General features: G+C 36.9%; 1 pseudogene across 1 annotated transcript in view; it reads left to right on the top strand.

The window, feature by feature from the left end:
- The first annotated feature begins 2,474 nt into the window (after positions 1 to 2,474).
- LOC114276114 (small ribosomal subunit protein uS17-like) overlaps positions 2,475 to 20,551 on the top strand; it is a 33,693-nt pseudogene continuing 15,616 nt past the window's right edge. Inside the window, exons 1-2 of the transcript XR_014344595.1 lie at positions 2,475 to 2,519; positions 11,003 to 11,135. The product of XR_014344595.1 is annotated as a small ribosomal subunit protein uS17-like (transcript). The remainder of the gene's footprint in view (positions 2,520 to 11,002; positions 11,136 to 20,551) is intronic.

Raw genomic sequence — 20,551 nt, 5'->3', positions numbered from 1 at the left:
TAACAGTTCAATCCGTTCTTTAATTCACATATTCCTCTTTAGGCTTTATTATTATCTCATTAACTCATTTACAATGCTAATATATATGCCTAAGAGTGCTTGCAAGTGAAAGAGAACGGAAAACAGAACACAAAATGCAAAAACAGAATTTCAGAAAATAGGGTCCCCGCTCGAGCGTGGACTTACCCGCTCGAGCGGACCCTTAAGTCTGCGAAAGTACTGGTTGCCTTCTATTCCAGCTCGAGCGTGAACTAGGCCGCTCGAGCGGACTGCCTGCCTACACAGCTCCCTGCTCGAGCGTAAACTTCCCCGCTCGAGCGAACACCACATCTGCAGAAAATGCTGGGAGCTCGATTTCTCCGCTCGAGCATAACTTCACCCGCTCGAGCGTACATCGAAAATCTGGGTTTTCCAGATTGAGTTCTTGAGCTTCATCTTGACATTCAAAGGCTCTAAATGCATGATTTCGGCCCAAATTTCACATAATCATATACTAACATGGTACAAACATAGAATTACAACATATTGAAGCTCAATTTCATAATTTATTTACATGCATGGCTCATTTTCCACCAACTCATTACCAATGTAGCCATTTCATGCATTCAAAGCTCATATCTTCTCAATTTGTACTTGCATGTGATGGATTAGCCACTTTCTCAACTTAGATAACACCAATGGTGATCAAGACATGAGTTTCCTTTAATATTTCACATGGGTTATACACATTTGTGCTCAAACATGCAAATTTCAAAGTATTTCTTACATGCATGCACATATTAAGCTTCAATTCAACAAACACAACTCAACTTCATTACAATCTTGTTCTTGATCACCAAGATAGCTTGGACATGCACAAAATTACAATTATAATCCAAGAATCACTCACCTAGGAGCTTGATCCTCACAATCTATGATCAAATCTTGAATTAGACTTCCAATCTCCAAGTTTCAAGACCAAAGTTGCATAATCCCTCTTTCTCCCTCCTATGGTCGGCTCTCCCTCTCAAATTGAGTTCAAGAATCAGCCAAAATAAGCCAAGGGAGAGAAATAAGGTGTAGTGCTCAAATATATTAAGTCCCACTAAGTCAATATAATAATATAAAATAATGGGGTACTTAATTTATCATTTCAATCAGTTTAAATTGACCAGAATCAATTTTCAATTAAATTTCACCGTAGGCTCTAAAAATTATGCCAACCACAATGGCGTAATCGATTTCGGGTTCTGTGGCCGATAAGGCCCTCAATTAAATTTCCAAAGCTGATTATTCAAACAGATATTCCTACGGTGAACAGATGGAACTTCAAATCACATATTTTCACATAGTGGAACACAAATCATATCAAAATACATAATCACATCATGTTAAGGACCAATTAACATATTACGGAACAGGGGTATTACAGTCTTCCCCCCTTTAGGAAGTTTGGTCCTCCAAACTTAATTTACCTGTAGTCGAAAATAATTCGGAATACTTTCTTATTCAACGGTTCCATTTCTTTTAGATAGCCACTTACTAGCCCCAAAGTCAAACAAAACTCAGTTCTTACTCGGTCAGAGACTTACCTTTTCTTCCATACAAGGCCTGTATGGTGCCATACCGAAACTAAAGTGTAAGCCGTCGTCGTGAGTAAGGTCTGCCAACGATGAATAGATCTTTCCAATTCCTCGAAAATCTAAGGTACACATTTGGAGCATTTCTCCCAGAGTCTAACAAGTTCTTTCTGATCATACATCAATTTGCGGATGGAAAAACGGCGCCGAATCATAATTCATGATTAAGTTTACGTGACACATCCATTAGCATTAACAGAACAGAACAGAACGGAACAGTACAGAACATATACATGTGAGGTTACGAATAACCAGTTTCACAAGGGAACCTTCGGGTCCGGGTAACATAACAGAACAGAAGCTGAGCCCCCATTGCCTTTTGAAGGCTTTTCCGGATTCAAACACATTTTAGAATTTCTGTCTAAACAATAGGTACTGGGACTCCATGTAAATGAGCGATCTCATCGATGTAAACAGTGGCTAGTCTACAAGCACCATACAAAATTTTATAGGGAGAAATGGGCAACTTCAATAATTTTACCTACAATAGCCCAAATGGGACTTATACCTTGGGTGCTCAAGGTAGCCCCACAACGAAATTCGTAGCCACATATTCCCATTCCCATTCCAAAATGGAGAGATTGAAGCAGTTCTGCCACCACTGATATTCGACTTCGACCTGTTGGTACCGAAAATATTCAAACACAAATTCACTAATTGCCCCATTCATGGTAGGTCACCAACAAATTTATTTTAGATGTCGGCTAACTTTATCACAGAAGTTCGGTCTATTCTGTGTCACAAAAGTTCAATTCATTCTTCAATAATTTCCCCAATTCACGATCTGATTCGGTATTTAGTCCAGTGACTCATCACAATTATCCAAGGTCAATTAGCAGTCTTCAGGAACATAAGATGGATCCAGATACTGATTCCCGAAACAACAAAGGTAACATCGAAGTAATTACCCACACAATACACATAGTCCAGACATCCCCATAATACTGATTGTAAGGTACAACAACACTGAGGCAATCGACTTCTAATAGAACACACGTATTCTCAGTTCATTCAACAGTTTACAGTTTGCAATTCACAATTCAGTTCAGTATTCAATTCTCTGTTCCATCAAGTCTTTCTACTTTATCTTATAGTCGTTAAAAGCATAAGGCAATTCATATATAAACCTCCATAATGGCAAAGGTAGTATCAAAGGAGTCAATCACATGTTAAGCACAATTTACACATCCTCAGGGCCCCAATTACAGAATATGATGGCGCTGGGCAGGCGTTCACATGGTGCACTGAATTCGCACACTTATGGTTGATCAGGATTTTTCAAAGCTTCTTGGACGTCTATAACATTTACATAATGCCAAAGGATGACATTCCAAACAAAACAAAGGAATAATCGTCTCGGAATCGAAGCACACCCGTTTGCGACCGTCGGCGGCCGATTCCAGATCGATTAGTCAAACCCACCCGTACGAAACCGTCGGTGGCAAAAGGTATCTCAATCAAAGGTGCTACATAGGCTTAACGTCCCCTAGCATAAAAGGACACTTTAAGAATGTCATCAAAGCAACACAACACCATTCACTATAACCTAATTTCTCCAAAATCTGATAATACTGAAACAACCACTCTCCCTTACAAAACATGTTCTGATCAGTCAAAGACAAATGTTCAGTACTTGCTCAAAATCAAATCAGCCTACCGTCATTGGTTCCCATAGCGTCAAACAAACAAAATGGAACAACACTCCTTACGACACCCAATCACGGGGTTTGTACAATTCCGTTCGTTTTTAACACGTATGTTCTCAATAGTTGGGGATTGGTTCTCAACGGTGTTCATAGTCAGATCAATCTGTTGATAGCCCACAAAAGGTCTTTCAAATAAATCAAGTATCCCAAATGAATTCAAGTTTTGGGTCTATCAGTTTTTCTGCCAAGAATAATCTGGCTATTTATTCACAAGCCATTCTTAATCCCCTTTTTACAAAATCAAATTAGATAGAGGGTCTTATCGGTCGATCCAAGCAACGGTTTTGTCAGATTAGATCGAACAAAGGTTCCATCAAATTATATCAAATGAGGGTTCCATCGGAACAATATCAGGCAAAGGTTCTACCGGATCGAATCAGATAAGAATTTTCTCAAATAGGCACATTCGGTTCTGTAAGGCATACTTCGTTTGCTTAGGTACTTGGTTGATAGTTACACAACTGTCCTAAGTCTACCAGTTCCCAAAGTCAAATCAGGGTCATTCATCACAACTGTTTATATCAAAATGACTCAGGTCACGTACAATACGACATTGTTCACATAAGTCCAAGTGTAGATGCATTTGCATGCAGTTGTTCATATAAAAAGGTATGTATCATAATCAAATCAGCAGTTCCCAAATAAGTCTTATATGCAAGTACATAGTGCACAGTAACACGGTAAACAAGGTTCCTCAGTTACACATAACCTAGGATTGTCACGCAAAGGTTCCAAATCGGTCACAAAACAAAGACTTACGAGTCAAGCTCAGTTTAGTCACGCAGTTCAGTCAATTTTCTACCAGTTCCACATACATGATCCATAATTTGCAGAGTTTATTATTTGGGGTGCTCAACTTAGTTATACAATCACAAGGTCACAATTCCAGTGGTTTAGTCATTGACGACGATAACATAATAAATCACCCTGAGCTTAGGTGTAGATAGATATATGTGCATGTGCAGAGTCCATCAATATCCCAAAACGTATTTCACAAATTTCCCAAACGGGGCATATACCTCCAATGAATACAGTCTCGATCATGTGGGTCTAACCAATCTAGATACACATGCAGCAGATATGAAATATATGCCTATCCGAATCAAATAATATCCCAAGCGAAGACATACAAACGTACTAATTCAGAATCAATCAACACATAAGCATTCGTTTTGTAAACAGTATAGATACCTGGGATAATGGTTACAACATTCTGAGTGCTTTCTGGGATGAGTGTGATTACTCCATCCTGAGTAGCAATTCCTACCACTGGTACGGATTTAGCCAAGGCAGAGGATTCATTCACACTTCGTTCAATCCGGGGACAGTTCCTTACCGTATGGTCCATTTTACCATATCTATAACGAGCCCCAGGAGTCTGATAACAAACTCCTCGGTGTTTCTCACACTGGTGGTGGCAAAGGTTCTTGCCGTAGCGGCAACTGACGCTGTTGTCTCAAGATCTCTGCCAATTCTTGTACTACTCTTTCCGAACTATCAAGTCGGGCTGTGGAAGAACCTTCCAACCCGTATGCCCTTAACTTGCCCACACTCTACACAAATTCTTATCAAACTTTACCAAATACTGGGATGCCCAATACGAAATTAAACACAAAATCACATGAGTACATTCGCACATAGACACATTGTTATATTCTCCTTTCACATATCGCACGCAATTAATCACTTACGTAACAGATAATTGCATATTTATCAAATATCGCATGCTGAACATTTACTAAGTAATTATATACTCAAATCATGTTCATATTTCACATAGACACCCGTAGGCAGAATTGGATGCACATAAACAACTTTTCATGGGTGTGCATTTCAACAAAACAAACTTGTTTGACACGTTAGTGTAACAATTCATATCTCATATTCAAGTCATGTGTGGTACTTCCCTTAGCGTAACATATCATATTGGTCAAGCACATCAAGTTCCATAAGGGAATCTTCGATACTGGCAACATGTCTCATACATAGGCCACGGTATTATTTCCCCCGGGCTAGGGCCTCATGACCATAAGCCACAGTATTATGTCCCCTGGGCGAGGGCCTCTGCTAAGGATACCACAATTATGTTCAAGGAAAATTTTGAACAATCATTAATTCATACCAACATAACATTTTAGGGGACTTTGTCATTTCATATCATTAACAAATATTTAAAGTTGAACACAACTTTACGGAGTTCTTATTCACCGTCTGATTAAACTTGCATTATACAATATACAAAAGATTCTACGAATATGCATATACTAGAGAGTATATGTAATCAAACAGTTTGCAATGCAAGTACAACACAACTTATAGCACATAATTGCCCAAATCAAAACACTTAAGCATATTCTCGATGCTTTCGAATTCATACTTATCTCATGAATGCATCCTAGATCTTTTCTAGACGCTTATTGCTCTTTTGGACAAGTGTGTGAGTTATTAACTCGTGCTCTGATACCACTCTGTCACGACCCGAACCCGCCCCCGTGGGTTAAGGACGTAACCGGCCAGTAATCATGAGATTACCTACGGCCTCAAACTGTTCTAAACGCATTTTAACAGAGTTAATGGGGGCCAAACGGAAGCAAAATTAAAAACTTTGTCCATAGAGCCGTGCTTATATGCACATCAAACAAACCATACTCAGATACGTTAATAACTCACATCAAAAGTGCAGTTTCACAAAATTCATTACAGACAGGATCGTCCAAAACGAGTCAACCTATAACAGACTATGTACAGACATGCACTGGGTCCTTGCCAACAAGACAAAACATAGGTACATAGTAAAAGGGCAAGGATGGTCTCATGCGCGAGGCACAAGGCTGACTCTCCCAAAACTCCTGTTGTTCCTAGCAGACTTCACTGGGGCTGGGTTTTGACTTCCCTTGGCTCACCTACAAATACATGAATGAGCGTGAGCGATAGCCCAGTGAATAATATCAAACATAACAGTTACATAACAATATGTAGATCAACATGCTCCAAACGGCCTTGGGCCCAATTCATACTTCTGTTTAACAACAAAATATATATATATATACACGAAATGCAAGTCAAGTAACTGTAGTTCCAACCATTCTGGCCTTTGGCCCATCCGGGTTTCCATTCATGGCAAAACGGCCTTCGGCCCATTCATTCATGTCAAACGGCCTTTGGCCCATTCATTCATGTCAAACGGCCTTTGGCCCATTCATTCATGTCAAACGGCCTTTGGCCCATTCATTCATGTCAAACGGCCTTTGGCCCATTCGTTCATGTCGAACGGCCTTTGGCCCATTCATTCATGTCAAACGGCCTTTGGCCCATTCATTCATGTCAAACGGCCTTTGGCCCATTCGTTCATGTCAAACGGCCTTTGGCCCATTCATTCATGTCAAACGGCCTTTGGCCCATTCATTCATGTCAAACGGCCTTTGGCCCATTCGTTCATGTCAAACGGCCTTTGGCCCATTCATTCATGTCAAACGGCCTTTGGCCCATTCATTCATGTCAAACGGCCTTTGGCCCATTCATTCATGTCAAACTTTTGTCCACAATCCCAATTAACAACTCATAATATTTATAGGGGAATAACAATTGGACATTGACAAGTTTTCAAATATTGATATTACTCACAGTGATCGGCTTGTGGATTTGCCCTGGAGCTTGACCCTACACGTTTCATGAACACAAAAGGGTCATTAACAGTTCAATCCGTTCTTTAATTCACATATTCCTCTTTAGGCTTTATTATTATCTCATTAACTCATTTACAATGCTAATATATATGCCTAAGAGTGCTTGCAAGTGAAAGAGAACGGAAAACAGAACACAAAATGCAAAAACAGAATTTCAGAAAATAGGGTCCCCGCTCGAGCGTGGACTTACCCGCTCGAGCGGACCCTTAAGTCTGCGAAAGTACTGGTTGCCTTCTATTCCAGCTCGAGCGTGAACTAGGCCGCTCGAGCGGACTGCCTGCCTACACAGCTCCCTGCTCGAGCGTAAACTTCCCCGCTCGAGCGAACACCACATCTGCAGAAAATGCTGGGAGCTCGATTTCTCCGCTCGAGCATAACTTCACCCGCTCGAGCGTACATCGAAAATCTGGGTTTTCCAGATTGAGTTCTTGAGCTTCATCTTGACATTCAAAGGCTCTAAATGCATGATTTCGGCCCAAATTTCACATAATCATATACTAACATGGTACAAACATAGAATTACAACATATTGAAGCTCAATTTCATAATTTATTTACATGCATGGCTCATTTTCCACCAACTCATTACCAATGTAGCCATTTCATGCATTCAAAGCTCATATCTTCTCAATTTGTACTTGCATGTGATGGATTAGCCACTTTCTCAACTTAGATAACACCAATGGTGATCAAGACATGAGTTTCCTTTAATATTTCACATGGGTTATACACATTTGTGCTCAAACATGCAAATTTCAAAGTATTTCTTACATGCATGCACATATTAAGCTTCAATTCAACAAACACAACTCAACTTCATTACAATCTTGTTCTTGATCACCAAGATAGCTTGGACATGCACAAAATTACAATTATAATCCAAGAATCACTCACCTAGGAGCTTGATCCTCACAATCTATGATCAAATCTTGAATTAGACTTCCAATCTCCAAGTTTCAAGACCAAAGTTGCATAATCCCTCTTTCTCCCTCCTATGGTCGGCTCTCCCTCTCAAATTGAGTTCAAGAATCAGCCAAAATAAGCCAAGGGAGAGAAATAAGGTGTAGTGCTCAAATATATTAAGTCCCACTAAGTCAATATAATAATATAAAATAATGGGGTACTTAATTTATCATTTCAATCAGTTTAAATTGACCAGAATCAATTTTCAATTAAATTTCACCGTAGGCTCTAAAAATTATGCCAACCACAATGGCGTAATCGATTTCGGGTTCTGTGGCCGATAAGGCCCTCAATTAAATTTCCAAAGCTGATTATTCAAACAGATATTCCTACGGTGAACAGATGGAACTTCAAATCACATATTTTCACATAGTGGAACACAAATCATATCAAAATACATAATCACATCATGTTAAGGACCAATTAACATATTACGGAACAGGGGTATTACATTATATATACATATATATATATATATATATATATCAATCAAAGATGCATGCTATTGACAGTGAGTGAATCAATTGATTCTACTCTGAAATACATTCTTAATGTTTCTTTTTTCTTCACAATGGTTTGCCTCCAAGGGATGCATCACTCCTTTAAGGGCAACGCAACATTTTTTCTGTCTTTTTTTTCTTTTATTAGCAAAAAATGAACTTTTATTGATGCATCATTGTAGACACCTCATTTTGACCGGTCTTAAAACTTGGGCACTTTTCTTCCGTTGTGCTTTAAACCAGCATGTATTGCCTAATATTGGCGTAGCTTATAGTATTCTTATTCATGGTTACTGCAATGTTGAAAGAAAACCAAACAGACATATATATAGATAAAAAAAAATACAGAGTACTAAGTACATACAAACACACACCTAAAGGATTAATGATTTTTGGAGATGGAGAAGAAATCATGGACTTCTTTTTTCATTTTCTTTTTTTCTTTTTGTATATACAGAGGCAGCCACCCTAAAAAACTTCCCATCTCTCTGTGAAGAAGCCTCATTTTCATTATCTGGGTTTCAATCTCTCAAGATTTTCTTTTCCTTTTCTTCACACTCATTTGTTTATGGGCTCTGTGTTGATAAGATATTGGGGGGAAAATCGGTATGGAGTTGTAATGACAGTTTAGGTGGGTGTATAATATTTTGGATGAGAGATAGTTTTGATATTATATGCAGATCCTTAAAATTTTTATCAATGTTTAAATTTTATAAGTAGGGATTCAAAGAAATAGAGGATCCGTAGAAAAAAAGTGAAGACTATTAGCGCCACCCATTTTCATCACTAAGGTCTATATTGAAAAAAAATTAAGGGTAATTCTATTTGCACACCACCACAATCTCTCTCAATATATACCATCACTATAGTTTTTATTACATTTGTGTCCCTTAATCAAATTACCATTTTAGACAATCTTCTAAACCCTAATATCTCAATACACTCTCCCCGTACCCCACCATCACTATCGGCGACCGCCTCTCTCTTCCGTTGTCTAATTCCTACCTCCGACCGTCGTCGCCAGCCACTACCACCACAACCCTTCCCAATCACCATCGTAGCCACTAGTGGCTTTTCACCACCGCGAACAACCCTGCTCTCGTTATCTTGAACAACTCTGCCCTCGCCTCAACCATTGCGAGCCACTTTTCCATTTTCTCCATCGCAATGCAGTCCCATAATTTTCTCTACTGTAGAGAGAAAGAAAGAAAACTCAAAGATTTTCAGATCTCGATGATGAAAAAGAATAAGAAAAATGAGGGGTAGGGGTCACAGGGGTGGTAGAGGGACAACGTGACAAGGTAAGTACTGGTTGCAGCAAGAGAAGAGGGAGGCTGCGACGGGAGGAAATAGATGTTGTGGAGTAGGCATTGATCGGAAGGGAGAGAGTAACAACTGACGGGCGGCAGTGAATTAGTTAGAATTAGGGTTTTGCTAGAGAAAGGGATAATTTGGTATTATTTGAAAAATAATGGTGTATATAGAGACGAAATTAAAACTTGGGCGAATTATACTAACAGCCCCTATAATTTGTGGCTCGTGTCACTTTGGTTCTTGACTTTTCAATTGAGGCACATTTTAAGGACAAAATTGTCGATTTGATAAAATATAAACTAATTTAATAAAAATAAATGTCAAAAAAATATTTTAAAATTTTTCAAAATTATTTCTACCCACCAAAGATAAAATTATGCAAAATTAATATATCTTTTAGACATTTATTTATTTATTTTACCAAATTAATTTTTATTACATGTTTTGATGATGATCATGTAATGGGTGGTTGTTAAGCTTTTAATGTGTAATCGTTATATTTAATATATGAAATATTTTTAGTTTTGAATTTTTTGATTTAATGGATTGGTTTAATAATGATATCAAATTTGTTGCCATATCTGACTTTTGAAAAAATAGAAACTAATTTAATGAAAACAAAAATAACCACCAATTACATGATTATTATCCAAACACAAAATAAAAATTAATTTTGTAAAAAAAAAATGTCTAAAAGATTTATCAATTTTACATAATTTTATCTTTAGTGGGTAGAAATAATTTTAAAATATTTAAAAATATTTTTTGATATTTATTTTTGTCAAATTAGTTTATATTTTATCAAATTGATGATTTTGCCCTTGAAAAATTCAATGGTATCTTCAATTGTCCTTATTTGGAACAAGATTCAAAATTCAAGATCAAATGTGTCACAATTGAAAAATCAGAGACCAAAATGACGCAAGGCCCAAACTATAGAAACCGTTAATGTAATTCACCCTTAAAAATTTTAATTTAAGTGTGGTGTGAACTAAGTAAACAGTGAAGAGATGGTGTGTACTGAGACAATTAATAGTATGCAAATAGAATTTTGTCAAGAATGAATAGATGAGGGGAATAAGTATTACAATTTTCAATTCATAGGAGTGAAGTGATGTTAGATAATAGTTTATGTAGAATAAAATGTAATTTGCCCATTTTTATTTTCTGACTATACTACTATTAAAGCTTCTTTTTATGTTAATGTATATTTAGAGCATTGTGAATCTGTTTAACAATTCTTGTGGCTCGAATAAATCAGGGAAGGGAAAGAGGCCCGAAAGGGGAGGGAATGGATACTGGAAAAATGTTGGATTGGGGTTCAAGACTCCTAGAGATGCCATTGAAGGTATACGGTATATAATGGCGCCTTTTTTTTTTCAGTTTTATTTAACTGTGTACCTGAATTATGGTTTTTTAGCAGTTATTCTTTTCACCAAGGATCCTCTAGAGTTTTTTTTTTCCCTAAAGTTTCCCAAAGTAGTGTATTGTATTGTGTATGAGAAATGACAAGTGGGAAATAAGTTGTTCCGGGCTTTACTTGAAATGCTTTATTTTGAATGTTGCATTGCACTTGTTTTGTTGGAGTAAAATTTGAAGAAAACCATGTGAGCAATTCTTACAGCCAATAGTTAGAGAGTAGAATTTCTTACTGCAATTTCTCTATCTTTTATGTTCCATTCATACCAAAACAGACTATAACAGAGCATCTCAACCAACGACATTAACTAACAAAGGCCGAATTGGCATGGACTAAAAAATCTGGTGGCTTGGCAACCACCTAAATAAGTTGTTTATTGACGTATTTGTTACAAGTTGTCACATCACCTCTCTACTTTTTTATATGTATTTTTGTAAAAGTCAAAAAATCACTAAATAAGTCATACGCAAACCACCCAAAGCAAAAACATGTTTGTCTTGAGCTAAAAAAAAATAATAATAAAATAAAATTTCTCAATAAATTATAATAGATGAATAATAATTCGATAAAAAATTATTTATTTGAATATCCTATTTCCTATTAGAATAAGCATATAAATCGAATCACTAGGATTGTTAACAAAGGAGTGTGAGTACTAATAACAGAAAATCAACTTTCTCAATGCATTTTTTTGGATTCTAAAAAAGTAATTGCCAAACTCCACCTAACTGTCATTTGTCCAGCCTAGCGTTTGCTAGTTGTCCATTTATTGGTTACCTATGTCCATGTCAGCTTTTATTATATCCCAGAAAAATGCTTGGGAGCACTAATTAGTGCTCCCACTAATTAGGTGGCAGTGGGTCCCGCCATTAATGATGTGATGTTTTGGTTTTGGAGTTGTATTTTTTTTTTTCTACTTTTTTAATGCATTAGTGCTATTAGTGGTGATATTTTTAGTGGGATGAATCATTATTGTATATCCCAGGTGCCTTCAGTTTGTAACAATCAGAGTAAGAAGACTGGCATTTTTGCCTATATATTATTGTTGAGAAGACCTTCTAAAAAAAAACCCACAAATTCAAGATACTTGTTTTTTTTATTGTTTGGGTGAAATCTTGACCCAGGTCTGAGGCAACCAATTAGATTTTGTTGTGTTTTTGTATCTTAGCTAACCAAATCTACTTCAAATTAGTAATTTTTAAATTCATTATTAGGAAAATTTTGAAGAATCTATCTGGAATTATCCAGTCATCCATTGTTTGGTAATTTAGCTGCAAGGCTATGCTCCATGTAAATTTTTAATTGTAACGCCCTCAAAATAATAACATTAAACCCATCAATATAAACATACATTTATATACAAAAGATCCACATTTCCTCAATTTAACAAAGTACTTCATTACAAAAGTATTACACCTTAACAATAAAAGTAAATGCCCTACGGGCTTACAGCTTTCCAGGTTAACACTTGGTTACAAAAGAGAGTATTGACTCGGTTACACATTAAGCCCTTGGCTTGAATTTACATATAATACATCAAAGGAAAATAAGGCAACAAAAGTATGTTTGCCCCTAACCTCCCAAGCTATGTCCTCAAAGGTGGCATGCTACCTGTACCTGAAAATGATGTTCCCATATATGGTGAGCCACAGCCCAACAGAGATATACTAAACCAACTATGAACAATGATTAAAAGATTAGCAACTGATAGATGGTCGATACTTACATTTCCATTTACATCTTATTTCAATTCCATGACAACCAAGTCTACGTTACAATTCACTTTTCATTTCTTGTTCAACTTTGGGTTTGAAAACAGGGCTTAGTACTCTGGCCAAAACATTTTGATGAGATTATAGTTCATCACTAGAACATTTTCAAAATTCACAGTGGATACACATTTTGGTGTTGTATCAATAACACATAAACTACTTCCATGCTTCACAAACGATGATGATATACATTTTAGTGCTATATCAATCAAACAAGCTTTTCAATAGATAAGCATATGAGCTATATCACTACTACAACAGATAAGCATATGAGCTATATCAACATTCCAATAGATAAGCATATGAGCTATATCAATACCACAACAGATAAGCATATTACACATCAACAGATAAGCATATTAGCTGTATCCACACTTCACTTAGACAAGCATATGAGCTGTATCTACACTTCACTAGACAAGCATATGAGCTGTATCTACACTTCACTAGACAAGCATATGAGCTGTATCTACGGAGTTCATCCTACATCTCCTCCCAATCCTATCCGGTTTAGAGGTACATCCCCCATCTTCCCCTAAACCGCGGAGTACATCCCCCATCTCCTCCTCTACACAAGCAATGCATATAAAAACAGAATCATATACACATCGATCAATACATAAACTTAATGTATTCTATCAACCGTCTACACATGATGCATATACACACATTGGTCATATACACAATCACTCAATACATAAAGTTAATGCATTCTATCAACCGTCATACTCTATGACACAACCAATTGACTAGTTTTAGTTTGCCTAATCAACATGCATTGTCTACAACAATCAACACTACCCTCCACCGGTAGCCCACGGAAAATTATTTCTAAGCAGGAAATAAATGCGCAAATGGATAATATATCAACATTACAACTGGATGAGCAATAAAAGATTCGTCTACACTCTTTAATCCCATACATTCCTAATTTCAACATTTTCAATTCAATTCCTCGCTTTCTTCAATTAATTATATGCATTAATTAATTAAACCAATTAGGGCAAATTACCATAATTCACAAAACAACCCCAAGGCTCCATTTCCATCAATGTCCCAACATTAATCTCATTTCTCTATGCCTAACGTGTATATAGGTTTATATATTTCAAACCCCAACTTTTGTAAAATTACACAAAGGCCCAAACTTTCTCAAAATTTCCCAACAACCCCCAACATATCAATATGCTAAAATTCAAAGACAAAGCTCATAAGATGGATTAGGTTATCCCTACCTCGAATGATAGGGCTCAACGAAGAAGATGAAGAAACGGAAATGCTCCAAATCCCGAAATTTTCAGATTAAAAGGTAGCCCTCGACGATCAACACAACTTTTGTAAAGGCCCAAGGTGGGAAAATAACTCCTACTAGATCAATCCTAAGAGAGAAGTTTGGGTTTTAGTGAGAGGAACTCTCAAAATAGCTTTTTGGAAAAGTAGGAGAGAGAAAGGATATTGAAAAGTGAACAAAAAAGTCGAATCTCGGCTTTATATAAAAGTCGCCCTGCTCGAGCGGCAAAATCCCGCTCGAGCGTCACTCACAGATCCCTGCTCGAGCGTCCAATCCCCCGCTCGAGCGGCGGATGCACTCTCCCAGAACTTTTACAGACATGATGCCCGCTCGAGCATCAAACTCCCCGCTCGAGCGTCAGACACAAACTCCTGCTCGAGTGTCCAATCCCCCGCTCGAGCGTATACCACTGCAGACAACATACTGGATGGGTGATTTCCCCGCTCGAGCTCCAATACCCCCGCTCGAGCGGACAAGCAACAACAGAGTCCCGCTCGAGCGTCAAAAGCGCCGCTCGAGCGGAGAGACCAAAAACTGGGCAAAGACTTTACGTTTTAAAACACAACCCAAAGCTTGAACACAAAGAGAAAGGGATAGAAAGAGGATAAGATGACAGCACCCTCACGAAACTGAACCCGGATTACAGTTAAGCACGAAAGGGAAAACCGGGATCGCTATATTAATTGTTTTGACATTTGACTTTTTTGTTAGTTTTTATAATTGACAATCTCGTTTGATAAAACTCTTTTTAATTGTAATTTTATTCGCTCATTTGTTTTAGTAAGGATGCGAGTGTTTAGATGCAAATCTAATCCAAATTGTGTCTCTGTAGAGGAATTTGTGATCTTGATCCTTTCATGTTTGCCATTTCGCTAGTTATGTATGAGGATCTTGTTGGAGAAAAATGGTTGAATAAGAAATTGCCTCATAAATGTGTATATAACTCACACATTTAAGGCTCATCAGTTTTACAAAATTGATTGGGCAGTTTTGCTAGCATTAGTTGCCAGCCTTGATGGCTAGAGGCTCCTCCCCTCTCCCCCATGGTGTATAAAAGGAGGCCCTATTCCTTGAAAAGATATATAGAATTTTTCCTTGACATCCATACACTGTCAGTCTACTTCTCCTATAATTTTCTTCATGAGAGAGAGTGCTGCCGTTGTCCGTTCGCTATGCTAATCAGAAGGTGCTTCTGTTGTAGCTGGTAAAAACCGTCGTATCCTGGGAAGTAGACGCCGGCGTACCTCCAGCACCCAACGGTGAGGCGACAAATCTATTTTGAGGAGACTGTGGTATCACACAGGCTTCGGTTTGCTTCCTTTAACCATTTTATATTTTATCTGTATTTTATTCAGCATTTTATTTTTCCTGGGATTGAAGGTTTGTTTTGTTCATCTCATAATTTTGCGATATGCAATGTGAAATTATGTAATGTGAGTAGTTTTTCCCAACAAGCTTAAAATAGATTCGACGTTTATCATAGAATTAGATTAATAGATTCATAGGTGTGTGTAATAATTTTGCATGTAATTGGCCACTGGTAGTACTAGCGAGTTAATTGGTTTATTAGATGCATGTACACAGGGTTAAGCTTTTGATTTTGCCATTTTGTGTATGCTACTGTTTGGTCTTCCCATGGCATGGAATAGGCCACTGTTATCAATAGGGAAGAAGAGTTCCATTGGTGCAACGTTAATTCACTGTATTTCTAATTAATTTATTAATTTATGGTACCGGTTCATGCCTTGTATTTCTAGATTTACATGCTTCTAGTTCACATGCTTCTAGTTTACAATATAAATTACATGTTCATTCGGGTTTAATTTTTAGTGTAATTTACATTTCTAGCATGTTTATTAGGTAGTAAATTTTCATGTAACTTGTACCTATTAATCTTTAATTTAGGTGTGGAGTTGTAAAGTTTATAACTTGCCTATATTTAAATCCATGTTAATTTCTCTAGAATTATTTGCATGTTAATCATGTCATTTGCAATTCTTGCCTAGTAATGTGATTTAAGTATTTAGGAGTTATAAAATGTTTATAACTTGCCTCAATTAATTACATGTTTAGTGTACCATAAGTTCATATGTAACATTTACCAATTTAAAATATGGTTTAATTATATTTAATTTAGGTCTGTAACTTATATAGTTAATTACATGTTTATTATGTAATTAATTTTTTACAGTTTTTTTTTAGTTTAAATTCTAGATGTGTAACTTAAGGATTGGTTTTAATCTTTACTTATAGTTATTTATTAGTTTGTTTGCTAGTACCCTCTCCTTCAATCACTACTTTGCCAAAAGCAAAGAAAAGCTGAGGGAGGTTTTGTTGTATTTTGCTGCTAACTCTTTATTGCAGGAATACCTATGGAAATGGGAAAAATGATTAATTTGGACTAAATATTTGAAGCAATTGTTTTCTTGAGTGTTCATTTGTGGTTATTCACCAATATGTAAAGCACGTTTTATTTTCTTGTAATTATTGTAGCAATTTTGTTGTAATTGCTTGTACAGTTTGGAACTTGGTGTGTTTAACCTAGTTCATCCCTTGGAAAATTTAATTCTTAAAGTTGTTTCCCATGGACTAGGAGTCAACATGCTCTTGAAAGTTTTGTCTAAGGTTAATTAGGTTTTAAGTGGGACCGGTGTGACCCCTCCAGTCTTCCTGGAAACTTTCCTGACCATGTTCGATTCTAGGTTGCGTGGTGAGACTAGTTTTGAATTAAATTTCCAATTGTGGGATTTTTTAGTGTTAAGTTTGATTTCTGGAAATACAGAATAGTGAAAATTCGGCTGTAATTTTTCAGAAATGGCAACTGTCTCTGATGCTGCTAATGTTGGTGGGGATCCGAACCCCGGGGCGACTAGCTTGCCAACCCCTGCTGTGACCTCTGTGGTCAATCCTCCTGTTGTTACTCCGGCTGTTCCGGGAGGACCGCTCAATCATCACGAGCGCCCGGAGAAGTTCACGGGAGTGAATTTCAAGAGATGGCAGCAGAAGATGCTGTTTTATTTGACTACTCTAAGCCTTGCGAGGTTTCTGAGTGAAGATGTACCAGCCGTAGAGGAGAATGAGCAAGATAAACAAAAGCTCATGGCTCTGGACGCTTGGAAACAAGCTGACTTCTTGTTACACCCCAAATCCGGGCATGACCGGCCGTGGCCCACAGGGACTTAGCCCAAGGCACACGTAAGCCTAAAACATGAATCCAAAACCATAAAGAATAAATGTGATGATGGCCCAGAAATAAATAAATCAACACTCAATCCAGTGACATACCACAAGTGAAAAACAAGTCATAACCAACTTCCTAAAAATATATATATATATATATATATATACTAAATGGGACACAAACCACCCACAAAATAAAATAATTCTAAATAAAACGCAACCACAATGTATGCACAAAACTCGACAAAGCAACCTAAAACAAATTAAATAAATGCCCTAGAGGTCCATGCAATTGAGTCCTCGCTACGCCATGAGTCCACTCTAAGTCCTTCTAACACCTGGAAATGGTAAAAAACTAAGTCAGCTGATAGCTCAGTGAGTAGCAACGTGGATAGTAAATACAGTTTTGAAAACAGGGTTCAATTCCAAAATAAGATATATATCACAGAAACTAGATTGGCATACAGTTTGGTAAATACAATCTTTTTCAAAAAGAAGGTTCCGCAGTTCCACACTTAAAATACTCATATCTCGCAAGAACATGATAAATGATATTTTCCACTTAAAACAGATTATAACATGAACACCAATAATTTTCTGGGTACCAAGAAAAACAAATAATACGCCACACATTTCTCAGGCTATAAGCCCCGTTGGATCCAATACCGAACTAAGAGTCATCCTCAGGGTGGCACCTGGGCCTTTTCTCAAAGACGATTCGATTGAAGGTCACCTAGTTGTTTTTAAAGGTCTTTTCCTCACAATCGTTGAGCACTAGAGTCATCACGGCCCAACCCGGATCTGTTCCCTAGTGGCCAGAGTCACCACACACAGTGGAATAATTTCCCTGGACTAAATACACACATGGTCCCAATAATCAATACACATCAGTTTCGCAAAACATGGTAGTTCATCATTATAAACATGAGACCAAAACAAATAGTTTACAGTATGCCAAGTTCACACATGTTTCAGAAATAATTTGATTCAATTGATAATATAATAATTTATCAAAACAGTTTAATCTTGAAACAACAATTTAATTTTCCAACAGTTCAGGGTAGGGGAACATTTATGAAAATACGTAGCATGAAACTACTCACCTGGAAACAAAATAATATAATCCTCGAATAGAGTATGAAAGTCCAACTAGTGCCCTGAACCAAGTATAAAAAACTACACGTCACAACTAATTTAAAAATACAAAAAAATAGGAACTAAGTAACCTCAACTAAAGCGCACTAACACGGCTCAACTCAACTCACCGTTACTCTTAAATATTACCTAAGTTCATGTTCTTCAAGGTTTAAAATCACCCAAGACATGGGTTCCGGTCAAAACTTAATTAATTGTGACTTTAAGATAAAACAGAATTTCAAACAAGCCTTCCCAACCTATTCGCTAACTTTGAAAATTACAAAACCCATTCCACACTATTCAAAAAATTCCAATAACCTTCAGATATGATCTAATATATCCTAAGTTTCAAACCCAATTGGTTTCACTTGATTTGCTTATCAAAATAATTATCTACAATTTATTATATCCAAACAGATTGTTTTCTGCAGCACTTTAAAGAAATTGACGGCTCTCTTAATATACACGAGCAATCAATGCAAGGCCAAAAACATACGAAACTAGACTCATAACCGGTTCTAATGACACTAATTTGATAATTTTTGGATTTATACCCAAAGAGAACAACACTCCCGAATTTACTGTTTCAGACTGGTTTCCTGGACAAATTTGAATACCTCAATTTATATGGATTTTGACTCCCAAAAATTATGAAAAAAATCAGATATGCAATTAAATATGTAATTAATCTACTGTAAAAATTTCGTATTAAAATTCATCTGTTTGATATGGTTTCCTGATTTTTAAAGTTTGTGATTCTGTGCAGAATTTTTGGACTAAGAATTACACCATTCTTTATACATAAATTTAACTCCTCAAATTTCTTAACAGTATATATATACAAAATACATAAACCTACAACCTCTCCATGAATGAATAAAATAATTATAGAATAAGGATGAAGAACAAAGAAAGAAGAGAAGAAAACCTAGGAGGCCACACAGCACAACACATCCAAAGCTCTTCTTCTTGGCTATAACAATAATCTTGATGATTGAAAAACCCCTCTCTTTCCTTCATAAACCCACGGCTGCTAGGGCTGCTAGTGTTGTGGAAAACAATTATAACAAGAATTAGGGTTTGTGTTTATTTTATTTTATACTAGTGGTGGGCACACTTAGGTCAAATAGATAGATAAATATACAAAATACATATATAAGTTACATGCAATTCAAATGGTAAGAGTCTAACTTATTAATTTTGTGGTCTAGAGTTCAAGTCACACCCACTTCTCTATTTTATTTTATTTTATTTCTTTATAATAAATCTTGTCTCTAAATTAAAGACTTTCACCTTAAATTTATTTAGGTTTAAAATTAATTAAAAGACCCACCAAATATTTAGTTTGCATTTTAGGTTTTACCATCAAAATATTTGAGATTGTAATTTATTATTATTTAATTATTTATTTAATTTTTATATTCGGGTTCTTACACTTCTTATGCCGAAATTACATTCTGAACAGCTTGGCGGATCCGCTTTTCAACGTGTTCTATGCCAAGAAATCGGCTAAGGAGTTATGGGATGCCTTGGACAAAAAGTACAAGACCGAGGATGCGGGGGTAAAGAAATTTATCGTCGGCCGGTTCTTGGACTTCAAGATGGTGGACTCTAAAACTGTCCTGAGTCAAGCCCAAGAGTTCCAAGTGATTCTGCACGAGATACATGCAGAAGGGATGGTCCTAAGTGAGTCGTTCTAGGCAGTTGCTTTGATTGAGAAGCTGCCTAACGACTGGAAAGACTTCAGGAACTATTTGAAGCACAAACGAAAGGAGATAACAGTCAAAGAGCTCGTTGTTAGGCTCCGGATTGAAGAGGACAACAGGAAGAAAGAAGGGAGTACCTCCACTGTCAAAGCCAACATGGTTGAGCATGGCGAGTCCTCGGGGGCGAGGAAAAAACCCCCGACAGGCAAAAGCTCAAAGTTGGGGGCTAGAGGAGGAATCTCCAAAAGGCCAGCCTAC

This window comes from Camellia sinensis, chromosome 11 (genome assembly GCF_055761805.1).
Source record: "Camellia sinensis isolate YWXY chromosome 11, ASM5576180v1, whole genome shotgun sequence".
Lineage (NCBI taxonomy): Eukaryota > Viridiplantae > Streptophyta > Magnoliopsida > Ericales > Theaceae > Camellia > Camellia sinensis.
Note: the sequence above shows the minus strand (reverse complement) of the source record. Positions and strands in the feature narration are given on the sequence as shown.